This window comes from Garra rufa, chromosome 16 (genome assembly GCF_049309525.1).
Source record: "Garra rufa chromosome 16, GarRuf1.0, whole genome shotgun sequence".
Taxonomy (NCBI): Eukaryota; Metazoa; Chordata; class Actinopteri; order Cypriniformes; family Cyprinidae; genus Garra; species Garra rufa.
In genome coordinates, this window is record NC_133376.1 from 16806653 (window position 1) to 16819243 (window position 12591).

At 43.3% G+C, this 12591-nt stretch overlaps 1 protein-coding gene across 2 annotated transcripts in view; it reads right to left on the reverse strand.

Moving 5' to 3' along the window:
* nrg2b (neuregulin 2b) overlaps positions 1 to 12591 on the reverse strand; it is a 105816-nt gene that overhangs the window by 25990 nt on the left and 67235 nt on the right. The window lies entirely within an intron of this gene.

Below are 12591 nucleotides of genomic sequence, written 5' to 3' on the forward strand. Positions count from 1 at the left end.
CTTATGAAGGGCAGTACTAAATAAAATATGATATTTACACAAAATAAGAAAAATGTACACGTCTTCATTCTGTTCAAAAGTTTACACCCTCAGCCAGGGGAGCGGCTCGCAATTTTGGGCCCTATGACAAAATATGAGGTTGGGCCCCCCCTATCACACAAAAGCAGATCTCTGGGGGCCCCTAAAAGGCGTGGGCCCTTAGAATTGTCCTAACTTACCCCCCCTTAGCGGCGCCCCTGCCCTCAGCTCTTTTCTTGCATCTTTTTTTTCTCCTGGAGCATCAGTGAGTGTTTGAACCTTCTGTAATAGTTGCATATGAGTCCCTCAGTTGTCCTCAGTGTGAAAAGATGGATCTCAAAATCATACAGTCATTGTTGGAAAGGGTTCAAATACAAAAAAAAGCTAAGAATTTGTGGGACCTGAAGGACTTTTCTGAAGAACAGCTGGCAGTTTAACTGCTCAGGACAAACAAAGGACTCATGAAGAACTATCACTAAAAAAAAAACTTGCAGTACACATGAAAGATTGAGTGCATTGCATTGTGGGATACAATATAACACATAGTGTGCAGTATTATAAACTAAAACTTACGGTTGGGTATCGTTTGGGGTTTTTTCGATACCGGTGCCAAATCGATACTTTTAAAATGGTACCGGTGCCAAAACGGTGCCTGAACCGATACATTTAAAAAAAGCCACAAAATGGTGAACAAGAACATCTTTTTATTGGACAAAAAAAGTTCTTTAAAATGAAAAATGTATTAAAAGTATGCATTCATATTTAAGTAAATACAAAACACAACAACAATAAAACCTAAGCCACCTAACCCAACTACAATAATTTAACAGCTTCAAATTGTAGCAATTCTTTTGCAGAAATATTACCATATTTGCCTTCTCTAACAAAATAGAACACCTCTCCTGACTTATTGCATGTCCTGGTATAACTAGGGCAGGGGGCAGGGTTGTGGCTAGAAGGGATACAGCTCTGACCGGAAACTAACAATGAAATCAATTGTTCTACCTAAAAGATTGTGTTTTTTAACGTCTACACCTACCCCAAGCCTAAACTTAGCCCTTACTATAATACAAAAACAGTATTATTGTTGTACATTGTGATAAAAATAAGGTTAGATTGATGTGCGCATGCCCAGTGGTCAGATCTGTCTCCCTTCTAGTCTAAAGCAGGGGACAGAGGGGGGATGCTTTTGAAAACCTTTTTTCTCTTCCTATAGGTGGGAGGTTGACCAAATCGTTAGTGTAATCTGTTACGTGTCACGTCATGAAATGTTTTTAATAAGAAAACGTCTAGGTTACGAAGGTAACCCTCATTCCCTGAAGGAGGGAACGGAGACGTTACATTGGGAATCGCCTGAGAGACCAATCATCTCTGAGCCTTATTCAAAAGGCCAATGAAAATTGGCGAGTGGCATTTGCATGGTATTTTCGCTGAAGAGCCGGATCGAGGCGGCGTCAGCACGACGCCAGGGTCGTGGCAGGGGAATGTAACGTCTCCGTTCCCTCCTTCAGGGAACGAGGGTTACCTTCGTAACCTAGACGTTCCCCTTCAGTCGAATCACTTCGACGTTACATTGGGAACTTAGACCCATGGAAAAGGCCACGACCCTGACGGCGCGTTACGCACAACGCCACGTGCCGGCAGGTCTTCCCAGACGTGTCCGCAGGCGGGCATTGTAACGTAACCTTCCCAACGCCCTGAGGGCCAATAAAAAGGGGGCCCCACAGGGATGCCAGCTTTACTGAAGCAGAGGTTGGGGGGGCGGATCACATGAGATCTTTACATGTGGAATGAAAGTAAATTCAATATATCCATAAGTCTTTATTAGCTCGACTGACGCCAGTGGCTCGAATGGGGCGTCCCGCAGGCTCCGGAGGGCGACGGAGAGATCCCAAGAGGGTATGAGGTGCGGACTAGGAGGATTAATCCTATCGCACCTCGCAGGAACCTCACGATGAGTTGGTGCTTACCAAGGGATGTTCCATCCACTGCATCGTGATACGCTGCGATGGCAGCAACGTACACTTTGAGAGTCGAAGGGGAAAGCCTGCGCTCCAACTTTTCTTGCAGGAAGGAAAGCACTACTGCAATCGTGCATCTCTGTGGGTCCTCTCCTCGAGAGGAACCCCAGTCAGCAAACAGACCCCATCTCAGTGAGTAAGCCTGCCTGGTAGAGGGAGCTCGGGACTGAGTGATAGTTTCTATCACGGCCGGGGGAAGGCCGGAGAGGTCTGAGGGTGCCAACCCGTGCCCATGCAGGGAGGGGCTGCCGCGAGGGAAACGGTTACTGAGACCTAAGTCCGGGTGGGCCACTCCCGTGGCGCAACCAACAAGACTTACTCCTCGTCCTTCCTGGACTTGCACAGTGTCTGTGCAAGGAGGCTCGCTGGGGGAAAGGCGTACTTGAGCCCCGGAGGTCAGCTGTGAGTCAGTGCTACTCTGAGAAGAGGCAACTGGCAATGGGAGGAATCGGGAAGGGCGAGCGGATGTGGCTGGGCCTTGCCGATATAGCTCCGAACTAGCTGAAACGTCACGTGGTGGAGTCGCCATTCCGCAGGATGGGTGGACTGCCATGGGAGCCAACAGGCTGCACGGTTGAGTTTCCCTGGCTTCTGAATGGCCCGTAGCAATAACTGCCACGTTTGACTCCGTGGGAGCAGATGGTAGACGAGCTGTAAGTGCCCGTTGTACACGGCGTCTCAACCCGTGGTAAGCCACGGGCTGACTAGTCGGCAATACTGCGGGAAAACGCCAGTCCGTGCCCATCATGGGACTCGATCGTGCTGAAGCGGCCTCACATGAAACGAGCTCAGCGGCAGCGCGGCTGAAGCTGTCATGTTCCCCAGCAGCCTCTGAATTTTGAGAGGGACCGCTGAGTTGTGCCTGAATAAACTCAGGCACTACAGCACTGACTGCGCCGACGGCAGCATTGAAGTACACAGTGGCTCCCGGCCCTCCACGGGGAGCGGGAATGTAGATGTCATCGTTCCCTAAAGAGCAGTCTCTATCACCTCTGGGTTGCCCGTGTCAGGGACGTTTCGCAGCTTTCTTGCGGGTGTTTTGGGCCGGTCCCTGAGTCGCGGCTAGCTCTGCACTTGCGGGCCCTCTCTGCCAGTCCGGCGTCGTGGGCCTCCGCGGGGGTCAGAGCTGTAGATGTTGAAGCCGCAGGGGGGCACCCTTGGCGACGGGCAGGCGGAGGCTGAGCCACCAGCGGCGGGATGGGTACTTCGCGGCGGGGCAGGATGTGTTTGATGGCCTCCGTCTGCTTCTGTACTACCGAGAACTGCTGGGCAAAGTCCTCGACAGCGTCGCCGAATAGGCCGCTCTGAGAGATAGGAGCGTCGAGAAAGCGTGCTTTGTCGACGTCTGCCATCTGAGCCAGAGTCAGCCATAGGTGTCGCTCCTGGACCACGGCTGTGGACATCACCTGACCAAGAGACCGTGCCGTGACCTTCGTGGCCCGTAGGGCGAAGACGGTGGCGGCACGGAGTTCCTGCATCACCTCCTGGTCAGGACCACCCTCGTGCAGTTGTTTCAGCACCTGGCTTTTTGCTTGGTAGACCTAAAGGGTCGTCATGGCGTGCAAGGCTAAGGCAGCTTGTCCAGCAGCGTGATAAATGCGGCCCGCAAGGTGCAGCCCGGTAGGTGCGGCCGATCCCACCAGGTGGCAGTGCCGCGCGGGCATAGATGCGAGGGATGGACTCGTACCTCCGAGCTGCCCCGCTATCGAGGGTGGCGAGGGGAGAGGAGCTGGAGCGCGGGCGCGGCCATGTTTTAGTCAGCTCCTCGTGCGCCTCCGGGAAGAATGGCACCGGGGAGGGCGTAGCGGTGCCGCAGGTGCCCTCCCCAGGAACCAGTCATCCAGCCTGGAGGGATCGGCCGAAGGTTCAGAAGGGACCTCAAGGCCGATCCCCCTGGCGGCTCGGAGGAGCATAGCCGAGAGTTCGGCGTCCACCTCCGCCGCGGGACGACGAGGGGAGCCGTCTCGCGAACGAGCGGCGGTTCTTCAGCGTGATCATGGTCATGCGTTCGCAATGAACGCACAAGCCATCCGTGAACACTGCCCCAGCATGCTCTCAACCCAGACATGTGAGACAGTGTTCATGTCCGTCCAGCGAGGTGAGGAAACTGCCACACCCAGAAGCGCACGGCCGGAAAAGCCATTCTGAAAAGAACGTCTTTTCACAGCTGTGAGAAATTACTCTTTTAGTCCCAGTCTGCCCAGGGAGGAAACCGCGGCACCACTGTGCACTCAAGGGGCTTGCTCACTGGAGAGCAGGAGGCTTGTTTTGGCCGTGAAAACGGCCGCCCGCAGGATCCCGTTGGCGGCTGCCAAACATTCTTTCAGATATTGCTCTTTTAGTCAGGCAGCACACCAGCGGGGAGAGAGTATGAACTCGCAGGAACAATTCTTCTTAGAAGTCGGCTCGAGCATGTAGAGGCTCTAAAGGCGAAAATCTGAATGACTGGCTGCATGCCGCCCTCTTATATACCCGTATGTACGGGGGAGTGGCTTGGCATGCAAATGCCACTCGCCAATTTTCATTGGCCTTTTGAATAAGGCTCAGAGATGATTGGTCTCTCAGGCGATTCCCAATGTAACGTCGAAGTGATTCGACTGAAGGGGAACTGTCTAATGTGATCACAATTTCATAAAAAACATTGTAAGTTAGGCCTATTAATTGTAATGATTTCATTTCAAACAACGAATAAATTATAGGCTATAGAGAAAGTGAGCAAAGCATAAACAGAGCTTTTTGAAACTATTTGAAACTATTTACGAATTAGTAAACCACTGCGTCACAAAATGATTCACTGTTTCGAAGCACTCCAATCGGATCGCGAATCATTTGATTCATTTGATTTGATTAATTTGAAAACGAAACTTAAAAGCAAGTACGGTGAATCATTTGATTCAGAACAGGACTTTAAAGCGCTGATCGTGAAAAATGTGATTTAGACGATTTACATCAGGACGTAGGATAGCTTCACGGGATGTTTTATCCCCACCGGGAATAAAAATAATTCAGCAGAGGCAGGGATGCATAGACTAGAGCAAATCGCGCCCTGCTGATAGTGCCAGCTGATGTCCGCAAACTGTCAAAAACGGGACATCCCTCTGCTTTCAAGTTTATTCCATGTGCCCTCAAATGTTTCATTAAGTTTCCCCCTTTACACACAACTGTTGTAAAACATTTGCTGCATGTTGCGGTGTCTGAATCATTTCTCGCGAAATATAGCCACACTTTAGAACATTTAGTTTTTGGCATATTAAGCGTGTTTAATGTAGCTAGCTAAGCTAACGGCAGACCACCTGCTGCAGTCAGAGCAAGAGTAACGATAGCTGCTGCATTCACGCGCTTCTCGGATGGTTTCATTTCCCGACAATTTGTGATTTTAATTCGAAATGTGAAAATGGTCAGTAACTACAAAGATGTCTTGGATTTGTATCATCAAAGCTTTCTGATGTTCACGTGAGTTTTCTCATTCAGGAAATAATTTTTCCGAAAACAATTGGTAACACACTACGCCATAAAGGACTAAAATCCTGCAGTGCCCGCAAGGTCCCCCTGCTCAAGAAAGCACATATACAGGCCAGTCTGAAGTTTGCCAGTGAACATTTGAATGATTCAGAGGACAACTGGGTGAAAGTGTTGTGGTCAGATGAGACCAAAATCAAGCTCTTTGGCATCAATTCAACTCGTCATGTTTAAAGGAGGAGGAATGCTGCCCAGGACCCCAAGAACACCATCCCCATCATTAAACATGGAGATGGAAACATTATACTTTGGGGGTGTTTTTATGCTAAGGGGACAGGACAACTGCACCGCATCAAAGGGGCGATGGATGGGGTGAGAACCTCCATCCCTCATCCAGGGCATTGAAAATGGGCCATGGATGGTTATTCCAGCATGACAATGACCCACAACACACAGCCAAGGCAACAAAGGAGTGGCTCAAGAAGAAGCACATTAAGGTCCAGGAGTGGCCTAGCCAGTCTCCAGACCTTAATCTCATAGAAAATCTGTTGAGGGAGCTGTTTGAGTTGCCAAACGTCAGCCTCGGAATCTTAATGACTTGAGATCCTGAGATGTGTGCAAACCTGGTGGCCAACTACAAGAAATGTCTGACCTCTGTGATTGCCAAAAATGGTTTTTCCACCAAGTACTAAGTCATGTTTTGCGAAGGGGTCAAATACTTATTACACTCATTGCAAAATGCAAATCAATTTATAACTTTTTTGAAATGCAATTTTCTGGATTTTTTTGTTGTTATTCTGTCTCTCACTGTTCAAATAAACCCACCATTGAAATTACAGACTGATAATTTATTTGTCAGTGGGCAAACGTACAAAATCAGCAGGGGATCAAATAATTTTTTCCCCTCACTGTATAACTTTCTTTCTTCCATGGAAGTTTTCAAGCTTCAGTAAAGAAGGCATGTCTGTAGCCAGCTATGAGGTCACTGAGGTCCGAACCTCGATACATTTTTCATGTTCCAAAATAAAATTAGATCTCTGAATGACTTATTTAAATTATTTTTTTTATTTTAAAACTCATCATATGAGTGTCTGCATGTGTAATTAAGTTTAGACAGTTTGCAAGAATTGTTTACCGCCCGTGGTGTGAAAATGATCGCTGTGAGATTTTGGTGGAGTGAACAAGGCTTGAGAGAGTTGTGAGTGAGGGCACAGGTGCAGCCTCTGTTGCTAGAACCAGCTATTAAATGCGTCTTTGGACTTGTCTTTTCCACTTAATTTGACACTCAGAAAGTTATTCAAGTGGGAAGTTGCAGTTTTGGATTAGCGATATCTTTATCTGAACATATTTGCAAAAGATTTGAACTAATTTATTTTTATTAATTTTTCAATTTTTATTTGTTTATTTTATTTTTGTTTTTTTAATTTATTTTTATTCATTTTTCAATTTTTATTTGTTTTCATAGCGATATCTGGCAACACTGCATCGCTGGCACTTAAATTGTAAGTAATCAAAAATGCCCAAAAACAGGTTATTGCTGACAGGATACCACATTCAGCAAGGCAAATTTAAAAAATGCTATTAACGCTATCAAAAACCTAAGCATTTAACACTGGTACACAGATCTGTAAAACAAGTAGGTTACAGAATGAAATAAAATCTAGAAGTCTATGCTATTTCATTCAGTATAGTAGGTAAATGTTCACAAAGTCATGCTTCCCTCCACAGAGAAAACATCTTTCACAAACATCTACGTGTCTGTCTCTTTTACTGTTTAGTGTACATAATGAGTTGAATTTGTAGGGGTTATTATAGCACAATTAAAAACAGACCTCACAAATTTTCAAACCCAGATTATGGCCATTACTAAAGGACTAAAGATTCTTAATAGAAATTTGATTGAACTCCTCATTTAACATCAGAGTATCAGAATTATGCCTGTACACAGCACTGCTAAATATTTTTCCAATATGGCAACAGAACTGAAATTGCAGACACACACACACTTCCACAAAACACTGTATCATTCTGTATATAAAACAGAGTGAGACACACACTGCCAAATACACATGGCAGATGGGAGGATGTTCTCGCAGGCATCGCTGGCTCACAGCCACGCCGAGGGTTCAGATTTTCTGCAGTGTGTCAGAGTCACGCAGAATCAAGCTGCGTACTGCAAACACCAGCACATCACATCTGGATCTCTGCAGCCAGAGACACGGGAAATCCGTGATCCAATCGTCTGCTCGGACAAAGAGCCAGACAGAGATAGACAGAGAGAAATAGTCAAGAGCGACAGATATAAAGAGAGAGAGGGAGAACACTAGAATGCTGCACAGCAATGCTATCTTTAAAAACAGTATGTGAAGCTGTATGCAGTAACAGTAAGGCACAATGTTAACAGATTACATCACTTACATGTTTAAAGGATTAGTTCACTTTTGATAATTCATGTCTTTCTTTCTTCAGTCGAAAAGAAATTAAGGTTTTTGAGTAAAACATTGCAGGATCTTTCTCCATATACACTCTTAAAAATAAAGGTGCTTCACGATGCCATAGAAGAACCTTTTTGTCTAAATGGTTCCATAAAGAACCTTTAATATCTGAAGAACCTTTCTTCAGATTATAAAAAGGTAAGAAAGAGATGGTCCTTTAAAGAACCTTTGACTGAATGGTTCTTTGTGGAACCAATCTTTGTGAAGAACCTTTTAAAGCACCTTTATCTTTAAGAGTGTAGTGGACTTCAATGGGGATCAATGGGTTGAAGGTCCAAATTGCAGTTTTAATGCAGCTTCAAAGGGCTCTACACAATCCTAGGCGAGGAATAAGGGTCTTATCTAGTGAATCGATTGATTATTTTCTAAAAAAAAAACAAAAAAACTTTTAAACCACAAATGCTCGTCTTGCTACGCAGTCACGTTGAAATGGTCATAGGCGGAGGCACCGACCCAGTGTTTACAAAGCGAACGTGCAAAGAAAGTTAAACACCCTTTACAAAAAAAGGTAAAACAATGATGGTGGACGATTTTGAAGTTGGAGGAGAAAATGAGATGGAGTTTTTCACCCTACCCTACCTTTTTGGACTGAAGGACACAGATGAAAAACTAACCACATATGACCTTTCGCATATGAATTTCGTAATGCGTGAAGTCGAGCTAGTGCAAGATGAGGATTTATGGTTAAAAAGTATAGAAATTTGTATTTTTTTTTTCGCTAGATAAGACTGTTATTTCTTAATAGTAGAGCCCTTTGAAGCTGCTTTGAAACTGCAATTTGGACCTTCAACCCGCTGACTCCCATTGAAGTCCACTATATGGAGAAAAATCCTCGAAAGCTTTACTTTGAAAACCTTACTTTTTTCGATTTAAGAAGGAAAGACATGAACATATTCTCTGGAAGTGAACCAATTCTATAATTTAGGTTAATTCAAGGTTGTTTTTTTAATTCTGTGATCCAATTCTGTGTAAGAATATGTCAAATTATAATTAAATAATAAGTCAAGAATGTTTTATAAATGGCTTATAGGAATAGTTGAATGAAACTGTGCTGAAAATTCATTATTCATCACTTGTAACCAGTGCTTGATCTATGTATATTTCTCTCCTGATTCAGACGAGATGATTTTTTTTTTATTATAGATAAAGAACTTGTATTTTAGTCTTACTGATGAATTTGTTTCTTACAAACTAACAACAAAGCAGTTTTTTTTACTTTGCAAGACGTTAATTAATGGACTGGAGTGGTGTGGATAATTGTGATGTTTTTATCAGCTGTTTGGACTCTTATTCTGATGGCACCCGTTCACTACAGAAGATCCATTGGAGAGCAAGTGATGTAATGCTACATTTCTGAGGGTGAATACATTTTCATCCAATTTTCATTTTTGTGTGAAATTGAAAGGTATCCTGTTATGGAAATAAGCATGGTTATTTTGCATTTTAATCCAATTTTGAGTAAAACGATCTGCATTTGAGTCAAGGATGAGATGTTAAACATTGTCGCAAAGTCAAGCACGCCGCATTGTGGCAGAGGTTCTCAAACTCGAACTGACGTCATATGCTTTGCGTACTTTTATGAGCGGATGGTGGCGGGCTGTCACGATCACAACTCCTTCCCTCACGAGTCACAGATCAAGAGAGCAGCCTGCAACGCTCGTGTCTGTGGAGAATGGACCAACTCTGATGAAATCCATGGCAACCGACCAAAACAATGTTATTGTTACAGGAAAGTCTTTGAATAATTACGGAAATAGGACTTATACATTCCCAACACATTTGCTGATATGCTGCGTAAGTATTTACGGTCGCTTTTCCCTGATGACAATAAATAATTTGACATCCATAAAAAATCCACGCCCTCTTCCAACGTCTCTGCTTCCCTTAGTTTGCGAACCTCGGCATTGTGGGATGCAGTATGGAACACAGTGTGCTCGGATTAATACTGCACATTTTAGCAAATGTAGTAGGTCTGTGATTTCTACCCAGTTATACATGAACGTCCTGTGGTAATTGGAAACATCAGAATTTTCTTGTTAGAATTTCTTGTAATTTTAAAAATTAAAGAAATAGTGCTGTCAAAAGATAGATAGACAGACAGACAGACAGACAGAGTTAGACTGTAACACATATGGTGTGTGCAGACAGAGCTGGGATGTGTTGAGTGTTTCTAGATTAATATGACATTGACTGAATCTCCAGCTTTTATTGCACTTCCTCCTCCCAGACACCAGTGGTGCTGGGCACAATGCCTGAGTGTGTGTATGTGTGTGTGCTTGTGTAGTGTTTCTTTCCTCTTGTGTACTAATTAGTGACGTCAAAGTGAGCCAACAAAATGTTCCAGTGCCATAAAGTTACTCCAGTTACACGTCTCATCTGATGTGTACAGTTTTAACTTCACATCACAGAAAAATGGCTCCTCACAGCTCATGCAGAGAGTTACGCAAATGCACCTGATAGGATCCTACTACACAGTTATTTTTACAACATGTCATGCATTCATGTCGGAAAATAAATGCACTCTCAGAAAAAGGTACAAAAGCTATCACTGTGGCAGTATGCTTTTAAAAGGTATACTTTTGTACCTTATTTACATCTAAAAGGTGCATACCAGTAGCTTAAAACGATGTTAGCCTTTTTGTTTACCTTTTTCTTTTCGAAGATTTTGTATAGTATGTAACAAATAATTAATTAATTTGCATGACGCATACTGGTCAAGCATGAGTCATTGGTTTTGCATTAGTAGGCTATTAGCTTTGTTGCATACAAAATCTTAAAAAGAGATAGTTCATTCCAAAATGAAAATTCTGTCATTAATTATTCTGTCATTTTCTCCATCGGAACACTAATTAAGATATTTTTGAGAAATCCGAGAGCTTTCTGACCTTGCATAGACAGCAACACAACTGAAAGGTTCAAGGCCCAGAAATGTAATAAGGACATCATTAAAATAATCCATGTGACATTAGTGGTTCTATCTTAATTTTATGAAGCTATGAAAACGTATGACTTTACTCATTGGAAAATGATGAAAAACAATGTGACTACTACCTTTCTGGACCTTGAACTTACAGTAGTAGTTGTGTTGCTGTCTATACAGGGATAGAAAGCTCTCGGATTTTATCATAAATATCTTAATTTGTTTCCAAAGATGAACAAAGTTCTTACGGGTTTGGAATGAGTGTGAATGATTAATGACAGAATTTAAATTTGTAAGTTTACTAGTCATACTTATAACATCAAAATAGAAAACTCAGAAATAAGAAAGAACAGCACATCTATTTTTAAGCACTACTACTAAAAGCAAAGGAAGCACATTAGGTGCTTGCCCTAGAGAATCATGGGAAATGTAGTTTTGTTGCATAAGCCTGTCTCTTCATAAACCAGCAAGCTTTCAATATTCATCGTAAAGGGCATACAATATGCACACAAACATCTCTACAACCAAAATTTGTGTTGCGTAGTCTGTGTAATCCGGGTCAATACAGTTAGGGTATTTCATAAAACTCCCATCTTCAACTTCAAAATTACCCTACAACGCTGTTTTACCTTTTTTTGTAAAGGCCGTTTGATCTTCTTTATATGTTCCCTTTGTAAACTCTGGGTCGGTACTTCTACAGCAATGTAGGAAAATTTTGAAGTGGGGGGAGAAAACGAGATGGTTTTGAGAAGTTTTTCGATGTACCCTAACTGTATTGACCTGGATCACACAGGCATTTGAGGTTAAAAAGTATATAAAGCGTCAATTTGTTTAAGAAATAACTGTTCGTTTCACTAGATAAGACCCTTCTTCATCGGCTGGGATTGTTTAGAACCCTTTGAAGCTGAATTTAAACTGCATTTTGAAAGTTCAAACTTGGGGCCACCATACATATCCACTATATGGAGAGAAATGTTTTCCTCAAAAAACATAATTTCTTAATGACTGAAGAAAGAAAGACATGAACATCTTGATGACATGGGGGTGAGTACATTATCTCTAAATTTTTGTTCTGGAAGTGAACTAATCCTTTAAGGCTATTTCCAGGATCCAGAGCATAAAATATAAACAGTATAAGTCAGTGGCTTACATTCTACATTTTCATCTCAATGATCAGCCTTAATGTCTAATACAATATATGGATGTAAATATGTGACGTATTAAGTGTCAGGTATATTTGGTGAGACCGCATGGAGTGATCCCGTACTGGACAGCCCACCACCTGAGCCCTGCCATTTCATAACGAGCTAATTAACTAATTAACATGCACACACACACACACACACACACACACACACACACACAGCACAGCAAAGAACAGAGGGGCATAAAGCGAGAACGAGAGATGTCTCGGAGCACAATAGCCCGTGTCTCTAAAGGTCACACATCACTCCAGCAGGAAATGGAGGAGAGCAGAACGATAGAACATTCAACCTTACATCTGTCTCAAGCATATGTCCTCTTCTCTGCAGTGACAGCGTGTGTGCTATCGAGCCGCTAGCCTGTAAATGCTTCCTGTGAAACACACAAAGTGGTCAAACCCCTTTGCACCTCAGTCAATTCTAGGTACTAGGTTTGTACTAGAGATATTTTTAGACTAGAAATTTGGTTAGAATCT